This window comes from Marmota monax, unplaced genomic scaffold (assembly GCF_021218885.2).
Source record: "Marmota monax isolate L192 unplaced genomic scaffold, Marmota_monax_Labrador192_F-V1.1 WCK01_AAM20220418_F8-fsc00003, whole genome shotgun sequence".
NCBI lineage: Eukaryota > Metazoa > Chordata > Mammalia > Rodentia > Sciuridae > Marmota > Marmota monax.
The window spans coordinates 12,936,980-12,954,853 of NW_026694084.1; the positions used below are offsets into that span (position 1 = coordinate 12,936,980).

The window sequence follows — 17,874 nt, forward strand, 5'->3', positions numbered from 1 at the left end:
ATATGGTGATATTAATAAAAGGCAGAGAAATTCACATAGTTTTAATGGTGAAGTAAGACATTTTTACATAATTTTGGTTTTACACACAAATATAAAATGAATAAGGGAAAATAAGGTCATGTAGTATATTTATTGCTGCTCATTTTTTAAGGCTCAGGGCTCCAAACGAAATGTATTACAAAGCATGAATTTTAAAATAAAATATCTTACCTCAGATGTCAATTTTCTTTTTTCATTATTTAAAAAAAAAATTTTAGTTGTAGATGGTCACAATGCATTCATTTTGTTTGTTTATTTTTATTTGGTGCTGAGGATTGAACCTGATGCCTCACACATGCTAGGCAAGCACTCTACCACTGAGCCACAACCCCAGCCCCATATGTCAATTTTCTAATAAATTATTTGGACATTTGTTTTCCTCAAATAGTGTTCTAAAGTAGTTTATTTTATCTGTATTTTGTCTTTCAAATTGAATATCTTTTTTTAAAAAATATAGTTTGTTTTCAACACTTCAATTTTCAAATTAAGTAAATGTACTCATACCTATTTCTATTTCATTCACTCATTTCAGTGATTAATTTGAAATCTAATCACAAATATGTTTTAAATAATTTAAGTATAAAAAATCACTATTATTGAACATATATTATAGATATGAGGTTCTGATCATTTTTCAGTTTTGCATTTGGAAGCAGTGGTGAAATTTACAAAGATTATTACATTGTATATATTACAATGTAATTATTACATTGTATATATCATATTATATATGTAATATATACATATTATATATTATGTATTATCCTATGTATACTTATGTATTATGCATTATATATTAACTATAATACATGGGACTTGTAGCAATTCCTAGCTGAGAGTTGTCTTTTTGATTATCTGAAATTAGTACTGATGGAAGCATTTGAATAGTTGAATAGGATCAGCATTGGACATGCATTACATATAAATCATCCAATGCTTTACATGTGTATGTATATGTACATACATATACATATATATCAGACATTGTGTCTGTACATATATGATATATATGTATATGTATGTGTGTGTATGTGTATGCACATTGGAGTAGTGGATATGTCTGTAATTAAGCCAAATGTAATATCATCCCTGAGTTTAGTTCTCTCTCATTTGGGATTTTCTATATCAGAACCAAGGCAGTCTGCATGATGTATATTGATTTTTATTTTAGGAACTATTGCATGATTTAGCAAACTGATAAGAAAAATCATTAAAAGGTGATATAATGTGCTCCTAAGAGTCACTTGTGGAAGTTACATACAAGGGGATCAGATCTTATGCTTAGCCAACATTCTATCATGGGTCATTTCAACAGACGTTAACAGAATAATTTCTGGGACTCTAATGAGAATCCACTCGTCACATTTGTACAGCTATTTATCATGTTGCTCTGAAGCAGATAAAATATTTACATATAAATATTTATTTAGAAGACTTTTAACTCTTTTTATCTTTTGAAAACTTGTAATTTCATTGTCCAACCACACTCTGCTATAATATTATTACCAGATAATACTACTTCTACTATTTGTGTGTTAGTAGCTGAACTGAGTAGAGATCAGTAGTAAGTTAACAGCCCCCTTCCCAAATATAGCTAATGGGTATCACTTCTTCAGCCATATTTTAAATATATTGTATGAAATATGTATTTTATCTATAAGATACACAGAACCAGATATGTATATCATATATGTATAACAGCACCCTGACAATATAAATCCATGCTGATGTTGGGTAATATTCTTTCTCATATTTCTTATGGATTTTACTATAAATTGTGTAAATTTACCACTGCAGATAATGCTATCACAGTTAATATAATGGAACTATCTCATTGGTTTCAGGTTTTTTTTAAGACAAAGAACAGAGCAGGAGAAACAGGAGCACAGACAACTTTCTAATAACCTTTCACAAACCAAAATAGAGTTAGAAATGGCTGTTGTCCAAACTCATCACAATGGAGATCACACAGATGGGGAGATAAAAGTCATCCATGTGAACCCCTTGACAATGTGCAGTATTTTGTTCAGAATCTCAGGTAAGCCACCTGCATGCTGATGACATCACAAAAATAAAGGCCAAGGGCTGATTACTGGCTGGGTGCTCTTTATTATCATATATCAGGTGTCACCTGCAATTTCATGTCTCTGGCAATGCAACAGAATCCATCTGTCATCTAACCACAGATCTTAGTCAATTTTCTCTGCTCTTTGGAAACAAGCTCTTATATTGTGTGGGAGTAGTAAGGAGCCAGACCATTTTCTGAGGCTGGATGCAACATAAATAGGACAACAGTTAGAGAAAACAAGCTGATGTTTTCTGCACAGTGCCAGCAAAGAAATGTTCTATTTCTCTACACTTTTAATAAATCAAACTACAACTGGTTCAGTTCTGTTTTGAAGCTGTTGATGGGTCCCAGTATGGAGGCTGGATAGTCAGTGAAGCACAGAGTTTGTGCATAGGGGTTTCTTATAAATGCAACTATATTGTAACAAGATCCTTGAAACACTTCTAGTGGCATGCCTCCAAAGACAGGCTTCAAGCAAAATTGATATTTTATTGTAAGGATTCTGGGTGCTTACCTTTCTATGAACAAGCACTTAAAATTAGAGGTACGAAAGGTAAAACTTAGGAAGAAATTTCATTCAGGTCCCTTTTACTATGAAACATGAGGTAGGACCCCTCTGTCCTCAAACCTTGTCCCATTTCCACAAAGCCTTTAAAACTTTATCTCTACACTCAAAGGAATAAGGCAGAGTATAGAGTTAATGAAATATTAGAGAATCTGGAAATGTTCCACTTACAGTTGGTTTGGAAGGAAAAAACAGGAGTAAACTAAGAATTATTATGTAGACAAAAAGAAGAATCTGTTTATACAAGAAAAGTACTTTGCTGCCTCTGGAGAAAAAGAAAAGAAAAAGAAGTAACAATAAAGGAATAATTTGGAATGATTTTTCGATCATTTTAGATTTGACATGCTATTAAAATGGGGACTTTATTAAAATAGGGACAGAGTTTGCATGCTATTAAAAGTATGGGAATAGTCAGGAGGTTTGTCTATTTACCATGAATGATGATAGTACTAAGTCGGGGCAGGAGAATGTTCACACAGCAGTCATGCTGGGGATAGAGCAGGCTGGGCCTTTATGGAGAGTTGAACGCCTAAAAGCAAATTATGATTTTTCTTCACAAGATGAAATCTCTATATAGTAATATCTGAGATTTCTTCACAATATTGGGTAAGTAAGAGAACTCATTATTAAGTTTTGATAGAGTGGGTAAAAACAAATTTTTTTTATTAGAAGAAATTCAGAATGGGCAGTGCATCCTCAATTTTGAATTGAATGGAACAGTTTCATAGTTGGTATAACAGTACAGGCCCCATTACAATAACTGTGATTCTGTAAGAAGCTTTAATTCTCTTTCAATGTCAATTACCAGGCAGGGTTTTCAGACCCTGCATTTGTCATAATTATGTTTGAATTTGTTGCTGCTTGATTGGAAGGTTGAAACTACTTACATTGAGAAATTCAAGGCAGAATGGAAAGGCAAGGTGAGGGCCACAGAAGATCAAAATGATCCTAATCTTACCAAAGTTGTAGTTTCTAAAAGCTATACAGCAAATAAAAATTAGTCCTAAAAGGTATAATCATGAAATACTTGATGCAGAATGTCACAGTAAAATATCCAGACTGAAAAAAAAAACAAAAAAAAAAAAAACTGATGCTACAGAGATGGGGAGAAATTATGGCAATCATTATGGACATATAATTTTAACTATTAATAGTCACTTACCTGAACCAGACTGACGATTTGCACAGGTGACAAGTTTTGTCTCTCAATGAAATATTTGGTCTTGGATGATATTAAATTTTTTTGGCATCCCATTTGCCCTTCTTTCAATTTCATAAGCCTCAATATGTCTTTTATAAATGAATATTGTGTTTAAGAATATGTTTTCTTGGACTTGGTTTCTGACCATTGAAATACATTCCCTCTTATTTGCCCTGACATTTAAACCCACCAACGGGGACAGAAGAGTGAGGCAAAGTTATTTTCTTCTCTTACTTAAGAACACACACCAAAGGACAGGAGTTGTAGCTCAGTGGAGAGTGCCTGCCTAGCATGCATGAAGCTCTGGGTTCCACCCCACAATGAAAATACAAAACATGCACACTGGAAACTATCATATATTAAAAAAAAGTTTGGATTTTTCACATATGGATTCTTAAAACTGGGATTGTCAAAGATTACATATGTGTGGTGAATATACTGTATTTATAGATAGTGTATATAAGACTTGTTTCCCAAACCCTCAGACTAAACAGACAAAGGTATATATTTCACTGGTCACAACAAAACCTATTGTTTTTCTCTAAGATCGTTAAGTGTTTGACCTTAATGTCCTTAACTGCCCAGGGCCTGCTCTCAGTACCCCAGGACACGGTGCTCTTGGCAAGGCATAGAAAGTCACACTCCTCCCTTCTGTTCTTTGCAGCACTGCACTCTGCACAGCCCTGAGCCTAGCTTAAGACCACAGCTGCACAGGTCCCTGTGAGGAGCCTTTGCTTCTTGTTTTCTCTTGCTGCTACTTTAGGATAATACCATTGCGGCAAGATCCCTGTTATTGTATACTCTCAAGAAAACTTTCATTGTTCCTTGAACTCAGAAACTTCCCAAACTTCCAGAATAATGGCACCATCTTTTCCACATTGAGGGAAAATAGGGAAACCATCTATTTTCCAAGGATCATTAAGGGACAGATTTTTTTTTTTCAACATACACAGCTGAGCTAATTCTTCCTAGTTTGGCTGAAGCCCAGTCTGGGAGATCTAAGACCTCACTTTTGCAAAGGCATTAGTTATAGGAATTCAAGCTACCTTCTCCTCCCTTCATCCATTCAGCAGCAAGACTTCTTTCATATTTTACCCTGTCTTGTATTTAACCATGTATCCACCCCTGAAGAGAGACAGAGAAAAAGACTTTTAATACTTGAGTGAAATAGTTGTTTTCTTTTGACAAAGAACATTAACCTTCAAATTTGAGTTCCAGTTTAAACTATAAATAACTTGTTTCTTCAAGAGAAGATGTTGCTTTATTAGTGTTATTTTTCCACCCATTTTTTTTGCTGTTGTAGAATAGAATTAAAAATATGTATCATACTGAATGTCATCTAAGTAAGGATGTCATATTTATTTATCAGATATGGTACTTTCTGGTTTAATAATATAAATGAGTACTTTTAGAAGTATTAACATTTATACGTATTGCAAAATAATATAGTTTGTCTTTTTATAGTGTAGAACTAAATAAAAACAAAAATGCTATTTATTTATTATGATACTCATGAATAAGAGTGTATGCCCTTTCAATCTAATAATTTCACCTTTAGAAATTTATCCATTGGGCATACTCACATAAATGGACAGATAACATGCTAAAGAATGTTTATTACAATACAACTTACATGAAGATGGAATATTATATAGATTAATGTAGAAAGTAGATTTGTAGATCAATATGTCCCTTCATAGAAAGAAGTTCAAGAAATATTATTTACAGAAAGCAGGTTGCAAAACTTCAATATGTCATGATTCCACTTGCGTAAGAAAAATACAAACACATACATTTGCTTATTTATAGAATATTTTAATGCCATTTATAACACACTTTTTGACATTCTTGTGAATGATACTGAACAAAGGAAGAAGACCACATTTACTTTATTTCTACACTGTTTAAATATTTTATCATGAGCATGTACAGTCTCATAGTAAACATTAATTAAATAAAAGTATAATCTTAATCTTCTTGGTAAATACTGTCTTATTGCATTGTAGAGAATGCTCCATATTTCATGGCACTCTGATAAAGAACATTTTGTTTTGTGTGATCAGACTTTTTGTCAAGAAAGTTAATTTACTTCATTCACTCGTGATAACTGTGAATGTGAAGAAGTTACCTGGTAGGTATTGTATCAGTGGCTTTCAAACTCTTCGATGTGAGATGTGAAATGGCTTATAGAGTTCCCTCAATTCTTTCTCTTGCCTCTAAAAGTCACCTTTTCCCTTACCCAGCTATGATTTTTCCCCAATGAGACCTTTTTAAAGATAAAAGAAATTGCTGAATAAACTTAGGAAACTGAGTTTATTGCTGGTAACATGGGAAAAGAGATTAAGTGAAAACCCAGGCTGGATTTTAGCTTCTGTCCCCAAGTTCTAATCATGACTGAGATTGTTTGCCAATTCAACTCAGCTCCCAGAGCCTACCTTGATCAGATTAGGTGGGACCAACTTAAGTACTTGAGTCCACCTTCTGAAAGTCTGCCCCTAGCCTAGTGTCACCTTTGAAAACTGCATTCCCATTTTGCTGCAAGTGTTAGGTCAATCCCTGCTTTGTCTGCTGTCATAATTCAGCCTGCCCGATACCCATAATTCTATCCAGGCCCCAGACTGTGCACCAATGTCTAGGACCTTACTTCCAGTCAGCAGATTTAGGCACTACCTGTCTGCCTTTTTACCTTTTGAATTAATCAACACTGTTCTCTGTTTATCTGTTGATATATTCCATTACATAGTCTCAGCTTACCTGTTAACAACGTATCCGTGAGACTTTCATTTATTTATTCAGACATTTTTAAGTGAAATTGCTGAATTATGCACCAAATGCCCACTATGTGCCAAGCACTGACAATATGGATGACATATTGTGAACCAGACTATCCTATTTTAAACTGTCTCAATAATTATTAAGATGGTGCCACACATCTGTAATACCGGCAGCTCTGGAGGCTAAGACAGAAGAATCATGATTTAAAAGCAAGCCTCAGCAACTTAGGGAGGCCCTAAGTAATTTAGTGAGACCCTGTCGCTAAATAAAATACAAAAAGGGCTGTGGATATAGCTCAGTGGTTAAGCACCCCTGGATTACTCCCCAGTCCCAAAATCATCATCATCATCATCATCATCATCATCATCATCATCATCATCGTCTAATTATTCTCTTTCCTTTACTTCTTTCTTCTTGCAACAGAATTCTATTTTTTTCAAATGAAATCTTAAAGAACTCCAATGAAAATTAATGTTAGAGTCAGATTGTGCATCTACTTTATTCCTTCTCAATTTCAAACTCTTTCTTGTAGCACTCTAGGGATCTCTGAATCAATGTCCCCTAAATATTACACATTTCCTGCCAGACTCTGTTCCTATCGCTGCAGCAGCTCTCCTGGGCTCCAGCCCACCTCAGCAAGCAGGTCTTGATCAAACTCTGTGTCTCCCTCTGCACCAACCAACAGTCTCTATGGTATGTTCCACCTATTCTGGCTGCATCCTGACATGTTACATCCAGGACAGAAAGGGAAGTATAAAAAGATTTAATATAACCTCAAAAATGAGACACTTTTAATGCCTGCCTGATGAGGGGATAGTTTGCAGGAGGAATGCATACAGCTCATAGTTTGGGGATCCATGCATTCTCTCCTTTCTGCTGTGAAATGAGAGCCAAATTTTGGTATAGGCATCCATTTAAAAAAAAAAAACATGAAAAAAATATATTTTTCTTCAAGAACACAGAGTTTGCAGAAATATGTAATCAAATGCAACAATGATCCAAAATCTTATTCTAGGGGGAAAATGGTGTACTTTTCTTTCCTTCACATCTCTCAAAAACATACCAAAAAAAAAAAAAAATAGGAGATAAAGGAAAACATTTTTTTCATTATAATGATTCTTTCTTTTGCTCACTACTCTTTTGTTCCTTTGAAACAACCTTAAGGGATCTCTTAAGAACATAATGTCCTCATCAGGCCTGAGGAAAGGTAAATAAAACCTGAGGCAGTGGCTGCCACTGGCTAGAGTGAAGGAAAATGAAAGAAAGGAATGCATCTGTCCTTTCATCACAGGTAAGCTGTTGCTGTGACACCCTCTTCTTAGATCTCTGTTACATTCCTGGAATTGCCTAAGTTGAGACAAGGTGGTCTCCAAGGAAGCTCAGACTTTAGGGGAATGGGTTCCACATACTGGGATGCAGCCATCTTGCTCTTCAGTTTCCTCCAGCATTCAGCTTTGTGGAAGGTATGAATCTGAGTCTAGAAATTTAAAAAAAAAAGTATAAACATTTCTCTTGGATTACTTGTACATTTATTTCTTTGTCTTCTTATTTATTTTTGATCATTTTCTGAAAAACTGCCACTCTCCTCAAAGTAATCCTGTATTTAAACTATTAAAGCTTTGCAAATAAATGAGACAAAGTAAAAAAAAAATTCAGTTTCCAATTAATATTCCTAGTAATTGTGGTGTAATTTTAGATGCTCCTGGTAAATGGTGACCATAATCACAAAGATTAATGAGGGTTACCAAAGGTGGAAAATCCAGATGCTGGCAGGATTCCCATTCTCCAAGTTACAGCAAAAATAGCCGAGAAATATGGGAGTAAATATGATAATTAATAGAAGGGTCATACTTCAGTGTTCAATTTTGAATTTATTTTTGAAATGCAGTAAACTTCTAAATACGTCCTTAGAATTTAGAAAAGAATCCAATCAATAGAAAAGCTTTTTGAACATTTCCTCTGCTTCGTGGCATGCTAGGTGACCATGGGTGCTGCGTACGAACAAGGCTATTTCCTAACCTCATGTTGCTTATAATCTATTCAGGGAATGATAGTGCTCCAGATAATACAATACTATTTAAGCACAAAGTTGAGTGAAATAAATATAAAATCTTCAGATCATGGATCTGCAACTCATCTGACACAGAACTTGGACTGGCACTATAACTGGATAAATGCTTGGAAAATAAATGATTGAAAGGATGAATTATGATGGAATAATAAGTAATGAGGGTTTAAAGATGAATTGTTACTGGAAGTAAACTTTAAAAAAGGAATGAAGAAGGCAGGATGACAAGGGACATGTACTCCCAGTAAATGATCCAAAATTAATAGACATGGATTCATATGTAGAATGAAGACCAACCTGATTTGAATGTAATTGTGTTTATTTTGTTTCAACAAAATATACTACCATGGGTCAGACATGTTGGGCACTGATAATGTAGAAACAACCAAAAAACCCCATTGAGGTGTTCAAGATGTACCCTTTTTGAAATTAAGTGAAAAAACTTAGAAAATCCAAATTATAGTACCTTCAAAGTCTGAGCCAAGAGTTCAGGTTTCATATGATCTGATCAATTTAACACTGAAAACTGTTTTTCAATATCATAGAAACATAATGAGATAATGAAAATAATTTCTAAATAATCAAATGTTAAGATAGATAAGAAAACTATTACTGCCATCCCTACTTTAGATGTACAGTCAAGATTTCTTACATATTGTACCTGATTTTTGTCAATAGTGGCAGTTCTTGTTATAAAAACTTCACTTTTGAGAGTGTTCACTGTATCTGTTGGATACATACTTGTGTGTGAACTGTGCAGTTGAGGACAATAACTAGGGTTTCAAAAAGGAGACATAGGCTTGCAAGTAAGCCCGTAATGATGCCACTCAGTTACCTTAATAGGTGTGGAAGAATAAGGCAAAGCTTTTTTATTTCAATCAGAAATTTCACCCACTTGATGCAATCTGTCCTTTCAATGTATACTTGCTTTTAGTCAACCAAGATTGGTAAAATCACTTGCTGTAATTAATTCTGAGACTGCTTCAGTTTTTTCCTCTAAATTATATATGAAAAGAACTGGACATGGTGGCACAGTGACCTGGAGGCTGAGGCAGGAAGATCACAGGTTCAAAGTCAGCCTTGGGAGTACTCCTTAGGGAGGCCCTAAGCAACTTAATGAGACCCTGTCTCATAATTTTAAAATGAAATAAAAGGGCTGGGGATGTGGCTCAGTAGTTAAATACCCCTGGGTTCAATCTCAGGTATAGGTGTGTGTGTGTGTTTGTGTGTGTGTGTGTGTGTGTGTATTTCCAGATTCCCAGGGAAGGACAATAAGGTTAGAAATGTTCGAGTATAGAAATTATTTTGAAAAAAAAAAAAAACCACAGAAAGCACTATTTTGGGGAAAGTCCATAGATTTGAATTAATCAAGTAAATTAGCTCATACCACCTAAACTGGTGACTTTTCTGGATTGTCACAAGTAAATACTATGAGATGGTAATAATTGGGGGTTATTTGGAGACAATGCCACAGTCCCCAGACTTACAATCTCATATTAGCTCACCCTGTCTGTGCCTGATTTTTGTCCCTGTGCCTGGCATTAGCAGGTACTCAAGAGCATGTGGCATTATCACAATATTGGTAGTGTTAGGGAAAGACATGGCAAATTAGGGAAATTTACAGATGGGCCTGATACTCCAGATTATCAGCACACTTGTGTTGTTGTAAAATAAAACACTCTCCAACTGTTCCCCTAGCTCTTTTGCTTTACTACTCAAGAAAAGTAGGTTTCATGGGGTATATTTTATGCCCAAATATGACAGTGATTTTTTCTTCTTTTTATTAATCAAAGATGAGGTGACTTCATACTTAAAATATTAATCTACAAAGCAGTAATTATTTAAAATTAAAGACTTATTTATTTCCCCATTTCCTAATTTCTAGTGGGGTGTAACTGAAATTTGGTATGATTTCTTTTATTCCTTAAAAGTATAGCTAAAGGTGGGTATGATTTATTTTTTTTATTTTGTAAATTTGCTTTTTTTCATGTGAACAAAAATTTTAATGTCATTAAACCAAAAATTAAAAAAAACACCTTGATTAGACTCATTCTACAAACTCAAGTTTGCATCAAAATAAACCATTATCCATGAAAGTAGAGGAAAACCTAATGCAGTGATTTAGGAGTGGCCATGACATATAGGTCTTCAATTGCTCCGAAGGTGTTTCATTTTCTTAGCTTGTTGATCATGAGGTTCTCAGTCCATAATGCCAGGCTCAGAAAATGTTCCTCACCCAATTGGTGAGGTTGCCCAAACACTTTGATCTCAACTAGGTTCTAGACCATCATGTCTACCCTCAACAAGGCCTATCTCACCCACTCCATTTCCACAATTATAGTTCAGTTTGGGCCAAAGATCACCTCCACCAGCTACACCTCCAGGTGTAACACCAAAGAATTGATCACTAATTGTGCAGATAACCACCACAGCCAGGCATTGGGCTGCCCAAAGAGCATGCTCCAAGCAACTCCCTCCAACTTCCTCTAGACCCCAGATGTGATTTAGTTTTAGTTATTTCAAAGAAGCAATAGATTTCCCTTCACGTCTAAGTAACCTGAAGGTGCATTTTCTTGACCCCTTTCTTTTGTCCATCTTCAATATTGCTAAGGCTTAAAAAAATATATCAGGCAGAGAAATTGATTTGAATCTATGAAATTCACGTTATTTTGTCTGTAAGTCTTCATGGTAGACCAGTTCAACAAGAGAATGTTGGCTTTGCATTCTGTGACAAAATTCAGTTCTGTGCCATACTTTTGACTAGAGTTTGTATAACCAATAACATAAGAAAATTGAATTTTGATCCATGGAAACAAATGTGTCACAATTTGACAGTGTAGTTGAGTGTATCCTCTTTTATATCTCTGAAACATAAACATGGTAACTCTTCCTGTTGCTGTTTGCTTTGCCTTCAACCAAAATAAAGGAACTGCTCCATTGAATAGTGGTTTCCTTGAGAGTAGTCATCACAGATATAGCTGCTGGCAGGACTGATCAGGGTCTTCATTGGTCACTCTTCATAGCTGCCAGCTGCAGTTTTCTTAGCAAGTTCAGGGAGAAGAACATGGATTCTCAGATGACAAGGAGTCACTAATTCTCTACACACTACTTTTTTCTTCTCTTACGTCTTCAGGAATTCATCTAAAGCTGACATGTAAGAGGAAATCTCTAATACTGTCTGTTTCTGTTAGAAAAACTATGAGCATGTACAGACTGCTTTTCCCTATCATCTTGTCTCCTCACATCTGATGGATGTGGCATTTTAAATGGAGGGCTTTACTTTAAATTCTGAGTCTCCTTTCATAACTGATGTCAAATAAGTTAACATGGAGAAAAATCCTCTAGTAAATAATCTGTATGTAGTTATTACTTTTCTTTTGTGAAAATAATTTGTGTTTTTCACTTTTGGATTACACATTATTTTAGATTTCATAGGGAGAGTTTTGCTATAAAATATCCTGCATTTTAAATACTATTTAATTATGATTTTCTTCCTTGGGGAGTATATCATGTGATTTAATTTGGTATATACCCTCAGGGGGAGCATATTTCAATTATAAAATGTTTCCTCCAGAAACAATAATGGTTCAATGATTTATTTCAGGAAGCTATTATAACATGGCTTATCCAAGTGGAATTTGAATGCCATCAAATTTAAGCATATAGTATAGGTATCCCCAAATACATGAAAAATGAATATGAGTGCTTTCGTGCTCACACACAGAAATCATATTTGTGTTATTTTCAGCCTTCGCTACTACTTCAATTATCATATCTTGAAAAAGAACTTAGAAAGCTGAGGGCTATGAAACATTTATATTATTATCTCTTCAAAAAGTTCATTTTTGGACAAGTATCATTTGGATGGGGATTAACTTAATCAGAGATTTTGAATCTTCTTTAATTTTAATCTCTTTTTTTTCAAAAAAAAAAAGTCTGAATCTTTAAAAGACCTAAACCTGTAGTCACAAAGCACTGCTTCAAAAAAAGGGGAAAAAAGAGAAAAAAAAATAAAAAGAAGGAGAAGAAGGAAAGTTTTTAAAGCAGCCAGCGGCTGTAAGAGAGATAGTGCAGGCAGCAGATTTGTGACAGAGTGGAGCATGAAACCCATCAGCTGATGAGTGAAAATCCCTGGTTTCTAATTAATCGAGGTACACAGGCCAAGGGATGAAGAGGATCAGGGAAATGAAATCAGGAAAAAGATACCATCAGTCATTTCTGCGGCCCATTGTCATACTTCAGAATCTGCTGTAATGAATCACTCAGGCATTCCACAGATACATTCAAATGGTGAAGAAAATTCATTGTCCAGTGAAGAGTGCTTGATAAAAATCTTTCTTTCCCCCCCCTCTTTGTCAGAAGCCTATGATCAGAAAAGGAAATCCAGACAGCACAACAGGTGTGCTTTTTGCAAGCCTGGTGAAATCTGCAAATGAGCCAAGTATGGAAGAAATTTTTGTACTAATTTTTCCCTACAAAAATGTGTGTGGAGAGGTTGGTGGGATGAAGCATCAGATGAAGGGGAACTTGTCACGAAAAAGGATATCAAAGAAATGGAAGGTTAAGAGAGGAGGAGGTGGGAGTCCCTTCCTGTGGATGAAAAATGTTCCCATAAAATCTCAACTCAGGAAATAAGGGACAACAGGGAGGATGTAGGAATAGTTTAGTTAATTGAACTTATAAAGGGGCGATGTTTCCTTCGAAGGACAACTTACTCACTGAAGAAAACATTTTACATTACATCCTGGCCCTGATCAAAAAAGAGATCACTCATCCCCAAAGCCAGATGTCTGGGGTTGGGCCCACAGGGCTTCTGGGGTTACTCAGAGAAAGGGTCTCACATAAAGTCAGTGACACTCACCTGGGATAAACGTATATTTTAGCCTGAAGGTTTTGTTCAATGGTCTCTTAATTCACGATTGTGCTCCTCCTGAATTGTAGCTCACATTCGTGGTGGTTGTGTAATTTAACTGAGAAAATATTCATCGTGGCACCTAGACACACTATCTGTGCATTCCAACTCTGCGGCAACTTTGTGACCCAGAACAATCCCTGGGAGCAGGTCCAAGTGTTGTCTGGCATTAGGTGACATGCAAAGATAATTGTTTTCAAATAATCAGGTACTATACTGAGACATATAAGGATGGCTGATTCATTTCAAATTTAATTACTATAATATAGGGTTTCGCTGTCTATATTATCAATCACTAAGACACTTTGGAGTTGATAATATTAAAATTGCAACAATAATGAGAATTCTACTTCATGATGAAAATAATTTTAATCACGGGTAGATTACAAATCCATTTACAGTTACGGTTACTGAGAATTCTATTATCTACCTTCTCTTGTAAAAGATGTTAAGACATGTTTTCAGGAAGTATAAAAGATTATAGAAGTATGCTATGTCTGTAAAGTTCTGAGCACAGGCTTTTGGAAAAACCTTAAGAAAGCTTCCAAATTGTCAAGACTTAGGGGATATAATGTAGGGCAGAGGAGGTTGCTGTGATTACAGATGGTCATAAAACTCTCTTTCTGGCTTCTGTTCACTTTATTCTCTCAGTAAATAAATAAATAAATATTTATTTATTTATTTATTTCTGAGAGCCAATAGGCTCTGTGCTAGGTGCTGGGTACACCTAGAAGACAACAAGCAGCATGACTTTTGCCCCATGGCCCTTACAGTTTGGTTTGCACTGAAAACTGCTCTAATCTTGAGGATGTTTTGGGTTTTCAATGCATTTCAGTTAAATTCATTGGAGGGCAGTGGATGAGCCTAGGCACATTGGTTCTTGACTGGTTGCATTTTAGAATCATGTAGGAAGTTAAAGATCTCTCTCCACTGCTATCTCTACCTCCATCCTTGTCTGTCTATAACAACTGTTTCTCTATTTTTGTGCAACTCTAATTCTTAGAGTTTTTGTCTAGGGTATGGTTCAGGCACAAGTGTTTTTTAAAAAGTTCCCCAGAGGTGGAAAAACAATGGACCATCCATTCAGAGCAGCATCTGCAGAAACACTGCTCTGGATACTAAGTGAGATGATTCTTTGCGTGTCTTGTAAGTCTTTGGGAAACCATTTTCTAGTATCTGTTTTGACTTGAAATAGCTTTTTACATTTTCAATCCTAGAAGACTATTAATTCCTCAGGATCCCAAATTAAAGAAATATATTTTGCAAAGAATATATAGCTTCATATAATCCTTTATGCCAAATTTAGCTAGCTTTGACTTGATCTCCTCTTCTATAATAAAAAAAAAAACAACTTCATATTTGGTGTGTTAATTGGTCCTATCAAGAGTGACTCATTGCTTCTTCTTGGTTATTAAACATCTTGCAAATAAGAATTTCAAATGGGCAGGGTTTATTATACTAGGAATACACTTCAAAAGCATAAATATACACTCCTATTATCTGTCAATTAAAACTAAATAAATTGTTTAAAAATCTTGTGATGAGAAAGAAGGTGAGATTGTGGAATAGAGCTAAAGGATGACTATTCATCAGTTGATAATTATGAAGCTGAGAAATGGGTATATGGGAGTTTATTTTACTATTTTCTTTGCTTTTTATATAGACTTGCAATTTTTCTCAAATTTCAAGAATAAATTATTTGTTAAATAGCTTTTAGCTATGGCTTTAAAAAATACAGAGAGGAAACTGAATCAAAGAGATACAAAATGTGTTGGAGGTGGTAGGAATTCAATGGTAATGAATGGTCAGATCATCCCAGTTGTATTCCCCTAGTTGTTGGGCTAGGCTCCAAGGTCAGTTGTGAATTATACCCTACTCTACAGAATCTGCAGTGCCTTTCTGAATTTAAACATTTCTTGGTGTAAGGAGACACACTTGAATGATTTCTCTATATCCGTCGTTTGTATATTTAATTCTAATAGAATATATTTTATGCATGCATTTACAAAATAAACAAAAAATTATAATTTCTACTGTCATAATTCTAATTCTCTTTTCTCTATATTCTTTATTCTCTTTTTCTCTCTTTATTGGGATTTTTCTACTTTTCTTCACCCTTAATCCCTACCACCACTTTAGTGTGTTTTTCTTATTTATTTTCTCTCCATTCTCAGAAACGAACAAAGTCACTAATCACAAATATCTCCAATTACTGATTTATTTACTCAGTTTTGGTTTTCTATAGTATTCATATGTGCTAGAATATGTGTGTGTCCATATGCATAGTCATGTAAATAATTAGTTTTAAAAATCAGTCTATTACTGTCACTGTCATTGAAAACATTCCCACAAGCGTGTAAACTGCGCCCCACACTGGTTCCCTGCTTTGGTGGAACTCTATGAATAAATTACATTTCTAGAGTCTGCCAGCTTTCTAATTCCAGTTTACTGCACTTTGGAACAACATCTTTCCTTCATATGTTGCATAATTTTTGTCTTTCCAGATTTATTTTCATCTTTCTGTTTCTGTAGCTCACCAGTAACTTTGCCGGAAGAAATGGTCTCTCTTCACGGCCAGAGTTTCTGGGGGTTTATGTCTGTAATTAGGTCAAATTACTTGGTTGGCAATTAAAACAGAAAAAAAAAACTACTTCAATGGCATTCAATCAGGAGTATCATTATTTAACATACGTGTTTGCATTCTAATTCTTAGAATTGGGAGACACATGGATACAAACGTTAAGATTTAATTTTAGTTTCTTTTAAGCAATGAACTAGGTTTAGTATAGTGTCTTTGGGCTTCTAGAGAAATACAAAGCACTGAGCTATCGGATTTTATAGTGACAATATAGAATTCCGAATTCTGATTTGAAGGCAAAACATCTCAATAATTAATTGTATACCCTTGAATTTATAAAATGAGTTGGCAAAGGAAATAGGTGCAAAAAGTTGTAAAGAGGAGAAATCAATTGAGAAGATAGCATGGCCCACCATTTTAATCCAGTCACTTTGCAAAATGAAGGCTGTTTGGACATGTTTCATCAAAAATGAAATTGACCAGATAGTCCACAGGTGATCAGTTCCAAAGTCTCCCCCAGAGTCAGCCCTTCAAATATTTATCATATATGTATGTATGTTTGCTTGGATCATGATAAGGTACCAATTTGGGATTTTTGGAAACCGAGCTAGAATGTCACCTGAGACATCGACTGATTTGGACTGTATTCAGAAGCAAAGTGCCTTGAGAGGCCAAAAGAGAAAGAGAGGGTGAGCAAGAGAGCAAGCAGGAATGGACAGCCCGTGTTGCCAGCTCTAATATCCCAGTGCAATTATTTTGTGGACATCCACTCCTTGCCTGCACAGGAGATAGGGCTATAAGTGTATGTTATTTTTTAATTACAAGGGGGGTAGAAAAAATCCTGATGATGGGCTGGAAGGTGCCATTGCATTGTTATTTTTTCCTCTCCCTTCGTTTGCTGATTATGTGAGCCGGGCTCCTTTGCTAGCCGATGATAAGCAGAATTTCCATGTTCTCTGCATAATTAATCCATCTCTGCCTCTCTTCATGCCAACTCGCCCGTTATCGCCGGCACATGCCTGAATTGCAAAAGAATCCGCTCTTCAATTGGAACTTATTGATATTCTAAGAAAAAAAAAGAGAGAAGGGGGAAAAAACTGAAAATCCTTAAGTTTAAGCCGCAGATTTTTAAATGGATTAATTTCGCTGCAATCGCAGCCATCTAAGGCGGGAAGGCAGGCAGAGCAAATTGAAAGCGTCTCCATGTTTGCAGAATTGGGTCCAGAACGCTGAAATGTACTGGCATGGCTCTCTTTTAAAGTCAGAAAATTACCATTCATTTACATCACATGAAATACTTTTTTATGCTAGAAATATTCAAGAGACGTTCTTTAAATGCCTGCTAATGCTTGATAACATTTCTAACTTTCAACGTTTTGCTAGACTTTGATATGACATGATAGCAAAGCCTTCCAGTAGAGAATATTATATCTCTCTTTATCACATATTAGATTACATCATCTTTTTCTTAATCATTCCCAACTAGTCTTTAAACAATGAAGTCTGTCATTGGCTGTGTAGGATTTTGTGTGCTGACGGACGTCAAGGTTAGTCATTTATTTTTCAAGTCCACTTACAAATGAAATGTTTGTTTTTGTTTAATTTTTCTTCTTCCAATACCTAGAGACTTTGGACAATGATAAAAACAATATAATAAGTACATAATAT

At 35.1% G+C, this 17,874-nt stretch overlaps 1 long non-coding RNA gene across 2 annotated transcripts in view; it reads right to left on the minus strand.

Moving 5' to 3' along the window:
* Positions 1-13,628: 13,628 nt before the first annotated feature.
* The window catches only part of LOC124106975 (uncharacterized), a 129,998-nt gene continuing 125,752 nt past the window's right edge, over positions 13,629-17,874 (minus strand). For both annotated transcript variants that reach the window (XR_006856251.2, XR_009228670.1), the window contains exon 6: positions 13,629-17,271. This is a non-coding gene — a long non-coding RNA (uncharacterized LOC124106975). The remainder of the gene's footprint in view (positions 17,272-17,874) is intronic.